The sequence below is a fragment of the Pygoscelis adeliae genome, unplaced genomic scaffold, assembly GCF_000699105.1.
Source record: "Pygoscelis adeliae isolate BGI_AS28 unplaced genomic scaffold, ASM69910v1 Scaffold181, whole genome shotgun sequence".
Taxonomy (NCBI): domain Eukaryota; kingdom Metazoa; phylum Chordata; class Aves; order Sphenisciformes; family Spheniscidae; genus Pygoscelis; species Pygoscelis adeliae.
This window is the reverse complement of record NW_008824360.1, coordinates 2,688,526-2,694,300: the sequence shown is the minus strand read 5'-3', so window position 1 is coordinate 2,694,300 and position 5,775 is coordinate 2,688,526.

Genomic DNA, 5,775 nt, shown 5'->3' with positions numbered 1-5,775 from the left:
CCGCCAAATAAACCTAAGAGTGAGGCTGAGACCTATTCACAGATGTTCAATAAAGTCAAAAAGAAGCTGATTTGAGGGGATACATTATTCATAGCTAATTATTTGCTCTTCTTTAATGCTAAATATCGTACATTTCAGCCTCCTGCAGGCAACTCAAGCAGTGATTCCTGACTTTTTTAACAGCAACAACCACACAGAGTTTTTGAAGTGTTTTTGCTCCCTCCGGGTTGACAGGTGCTACATAAAAAGCAGACAGGATATTGTTATTAAGACTCTTGAGAGTTTGAAGCATAAAGTCCTGTAGAATGAGCTGAGATTGTATCTTCAAAACACATATTACAGCTTCAACATACTAATAGGCTCCGGGCTGTTCTTTCAGCACAGGCTTGAGCAAAAAGCAGTGTCAGTCGCTCTGCCCCAGGGACTTGGTGACTCCAGCTTGAGGCTGAATTGTAGTTCATCATCTGCATCTACAGTGCTGTGAGGAGAGAAGACGAGAATGTATCACTTGCCTGCACTGCACCAAGAGTTGCTCGTTCTCCTATGCACATGCTGACTTTGCTTTTTCCCCAAAGAGCAGTGGCTGGACTCAGGTTTCTGGTCTTTCTCCTTGCTTTCCACCCACCCCAGAATAGGTAGCGATTGGGCACAAAGCTCCATTTTCTCATATAAAGTGCAAGATGCAGCTTGCCTGGTTAGACCTGCAAGATTTTTCTCCAAACACATAGTTCAAGTCTCAAACTGACCATGCATGGTCTTTTTGGCTATGGATACTCTGCACTCTGGCCTGTTTTATTCAAGGAAGTTGCTACATCCTTGTTAGCCCGTAATTCAGATTATTTCAAGTCCAGAATATAGTTATCCATTGCTGAACTAAACTGTACATACGTAATATACACTATCAATCCATTATAGTTGTAAATCCAGTGTAAAGATTATAGTGGGAAAAGACTTTCTTTTCTTTCCTTTCTTTCCTTTTCCTTTTTTCTTTTTTTTTCTTTTCCCCAAACTGGAGATGCTTGTGTTATTTAAATGAACTCAGACAGCCCAAGTCAGTCCTTTGACAACCTAAGCCCTTTGGTAGTCAGTTCTGACTGGCACACAGCCACTCACTTCTGCACTTGCCCATAATGAAATCCATTCAAACATATCAGCTCCCTGAGAATGATGTGCCTCAATCTAAGATTACCATGAAGGAACCTACAAAACAGGCAGCTACAAAGCAAGGACTATTTATATGCATCATTTTATTTGCATTGTAAAAGGCTTTTCCAACACACAGTGAGATCCAAGTTGTCTGCGATAAGTTTCAGGCTGGCTACTGGAGTGCACTCTATATTATGTATATGTATTTATATGTAGATCTATATGTATATACTGTTAGAAGGATATTAGCTCAGCAACTTCAGAGTCATATCAGGCTATGTGAGGAAGTCAGTGTGTTTATACAGACACCGAGTAGTATGTTAAAGGGCTTGTTTTTTGGAAATAAAAGCTTAATTTCATTATCATAATGATGATAACATACAGCTTTGAATGGTATTAGTTCCTGTTTACATTACTCATGATGTTGGTCTAAGCTGCATTTGCCATCTAGACATAATTACTATTTTATTTTTTTTTTTTTTCACAGTTAAGTGGAGCATTTTAGCACAGCTGAATTGCTGCAAGCCTTGGTGGAACAAATCTATTAGTGGTATGGCTTGAAACAATACACAAAAGAGCCCTGTGTGTGGTCTGCTCTACATGCTTTTCACTTCCTTATGTTAAACAATAAATCTCTGAGTCAGCTAGAACTCAGAGACTAACATCCAACGAGAGCCGCATTTTATCTTTTATTCATTGGCAGGAACATAGCTGTAGGAGGTATTCAAATCACACTTTTATTTAAACAAACACAGCTGGATCACAGCCTCTTAATATAGCAATTCTCTAATGAAAAATAACAACATAGTATTTATCTCTTTTCTTTTGTGCAGCTCTCAATTTGCTAAAATTAGGCAGACTTCAATCCCATACAAAATTGGCATGTTTTCATGACCAGAGCTCATAGCAACTAACTGCAAAATTATAATGGGAATGTAATTATAGTAGGGCATGTGAAATACACATCCTTTTGCTGCTGTAAGCTATATGGGGTTATACAATTATGCTGTAATAACATCATTTATCTTAAAGAAGTCAGACAACTGATTTAATTTATTTAACTTGAGTTCTCCAGTTATGTGCTGTGTCAGGTTAACACTAATGTATTGCACAAAGTAATGCGGTGCAAGAAGTCAGGGCTTCCCCAAGACGCATTGTTCCCTTGTTTGCACAAGTTTATTTTCTTCTTTATCCCTGTGAGTGTTCAGAGACAACCAACTTGAATTTCTAGCTCTTTGGGAGCCTTGTAAAACATGTTTTTCTATCTTTGCGGCTGCACTGCTTGTTTCTTTCTGTGGTTGTGATTTGGGGCCAACAATCTGTAATTAACTGCAGAAGGATGTAACTAAATAAAATAGCTGAGTCACCTGGCCACATGCTGACTGAGAGTTTGAAAATAACCACCTTGCCATTCACGCAGTGTAATAATTAATATTGGCCAAATTCTGCACTCATCCTAGGTAAAACAATCGCATTCTTTTATCTCCTTAGGATTAAGCAGAGTACCCAGAATACCATATTTCTACGAGAGATGCAGTATTTAGTAATTATTTTTAAGATTATTGCAGCCACTTATAATACACTGGGAGTAGTGGCTTGGAGCGAGTCACTTTGCAGAAATGGACAGGGACATGTGACACTAGAAAGATACCAATAAATGGTCAGGGAGGGCTGTGAGGTGCTGTATTCCCACTCAGATACCCTGGGAAGTTGTGTGACTCTCAGCACGGAAAGGATGTATGGGGCAGGGAGACTATTGCCTGAGAAAAGCCTCTTCTTTGGGAGAGAGACCGGATATCAGGTATCACTGTTAGCTATTTGTGTTTTATTATAATAAATAACTATAGTAATTATTATTGCTGTTCAATGGGACAATGCAGGCACCAGCTATAATGAACTTCACATCTCTGGGAGTATTTTACCAAGCACTGGGACGTGTATTCTTTTCAAGTCCTGCTCTGTAGCTTGGGATCACAACACCATCCTAACACTATGTTTCCCTTTGCTTCTTCCTAAACCAAGCATTTTTAATAGACAGGCACACGGTGAAAACTTTTAGTTTCAGTCTTCATGTTCTTAGTGTATTAAATATGCCTTTTGTGGCCTGACAGAATGTGCTGTTATTGATGAAGGCAGCAAGTTTGGCTTTCCTCAGCAGCCATCAGTTCACTATACACGTGTAACTCCTGATGTAGACAGGGCTAAACAAACCCTCTGTTCGTTTCAGAAGGCTGGTGTTTAGCACACTTTCTATAATGGATTTTGAAAAGAGTTCAGCCTGTTTAAAACAACAGCCATATGGTTTTCAATACTGGAGGGCTGGCCAGAATGTAAATAGATATGACACACATTGTCAATAAAAAGTCATTTTACCACTAAACACACATCTGTAATTTTAAGGACAGTTTTGGGTTGAAGTCCACATTTGTTCAAATGTATGGGGCATAGATATCTCATGTGGGGCTGAATTTTGACGTTATTATTATTTTGGATTACAAGCTCCATTTCCCAGTAAAAATATCAAATTTTTTTTGATCAAATTTGTATCAAATATCTTTTTTTTTGAACGAGATTGTTTGTATTTGTATCTAACTTGTTGCATTGCCTACTCTTATTTTTTAAGGTTTTCTTCTTCTGCCACTGTAGATATATCTATGATTTAATATCTGAACTATGTTATCCTCCAGTGTGAAATTATGACCAATATGAAATTATTGGTCAATCTTCATTAAGTCCTATGAGTGTGAGTGTGGCCTGGAAGGCCAAAAAATCCCCCAAACACTGACTGGTCTCTAATTGCCAAACTGCAGCCCCAGAAAAATAGAATTTTACTAACAGGGACCTTTGCTTTTTACTTTTTGCCATGAAACACACAATGTGTTCAAAGTGCAGTCAATGCTTCTACAATCTAACTTCCCTTAAATAAATGTGGCTTTATAATATGCACTTTTCTTCTCTGTTTTGGAAATAGTTTGTTGGAGCTGAGGTTATTCATCATGATATTACTGAGAGCCAAAGATTTCTGAGTGAATGGTTCTTTAGGAAAGGCTTGTTTCCAAAGGTACAGTTGCAGGTGGCTATTCTATGCTCATGAACACATCTTTGAACCTTGGAAGCTAAAGCAAAAATACAGTGAAGAGTTACTACAAAATATAGTGAAGAGTTCTTGAAACCTCTTCTCAGGTAAGACAGAATTTGATCATACAACAGGCTATAAATTACAATATGGGGCCTCAAGGTTGTATCAAATAGAAAGCTTAGAAAGACCCTGAAAGATGAGGGGACCTCAGGAAATTTCACCAATACCTTGTGCAGACTCTCAAACAGCAAGCTATCATCTTACATTACAAAAGAAGCCATGGTGAAAGGCCGGATATTTTGCCTTTATCCCAGAGAGCAATTCTTGAAGGGAGAGAGAACTTTCCTCTTCAGTCAATGTGTGATTCCACTTTCCAAACAAAATGGGGCTCTATTGTTTTTAGTGTTTAATTTTCTTTTTTGTTTCCCATCTCTACAGTTATCATGTCTCTCTAACATGATATCTACCATTTATTGGCATCTTTCTGGTGTCACCCGTCACTATCCCAGTTTTCCCTATGATAAATCCTGGAAAATTCAGCCAGGAGCCACTTGAGTGGAACGAAACCTTGTGAACAAACTGAGCTTATGAATGCAGCCTACATTCCTGGAGACATTTGGGAAGGTGTGGAATAGAAGAGTAGTTGGTGAGCAAATACTCCCAGAAACACATTTGGCAAACGCTATGGCTCTTCCAGGGACTGTCCACCCCCAACTCAAAGTGAAAAACAAATAAATTAACCTTGGCGTTGTCCTTGAGGAACGAAGCTCAGTCAAAATGATTTCTTTCTATGGATGCCTTGCAGATCATTGTAATGACAAGTAACTTGTCTGGGCACTGTGACAATATGTGGATTTTGTCTATGGATGTGAAGTTTCACTGAACACAGCACTCATGAATGCAGATAAATTCCTTTTGGATCTAATTTCACTATGGTCCACTCCACTATTAGAGATAGGTGTCAAATGTTAAGATGGGATAAAGCACTCAGCTGTTCCAGATGTTTATTCAAACCCATTTGAATAAAATAAGCTGAGGTAGAGCAGGCTCAGGAGAATGAGCTCTCTCACAAGATGTTTGATACTTCCTGTTTCTGATTTTACAAAAAATAAATATTTCTAAATACTGCTTCAGCTTGTGTGCTTCTATTCCTGATTAAAACCAGGAAATGTGGCATTACACTGAGGAGGTAAATGAAATCAAGGGAGGGAAATCAAGCCACTCCACAAGCGTCCTGATTCAGGTTCTTGGAGAAGTGAGTGGTTCTCCCATTCCCAATACGCAGAGCTTCAGAAAAAATGCAGCACTACCAATTCACAGGTTCGGCAGCGTAAGCCAGAGTGACAAAACTGAAAGAATATTCATTCCCCAAAATGAGGTGTGGTTATAGAGTTTTAAAGTCAGCGTGACTGTGTATAGTGGCAGTATGTTAGTGGTTCTTTCATTATTTTCAATAAGGCACCAAAACAAGCAGGACTTCAAACATAAATGTAAACAAAATTAACAGGGAACCAGTGCTGGTTTCTAAGCACTGCACAGAAGTGCAGCAG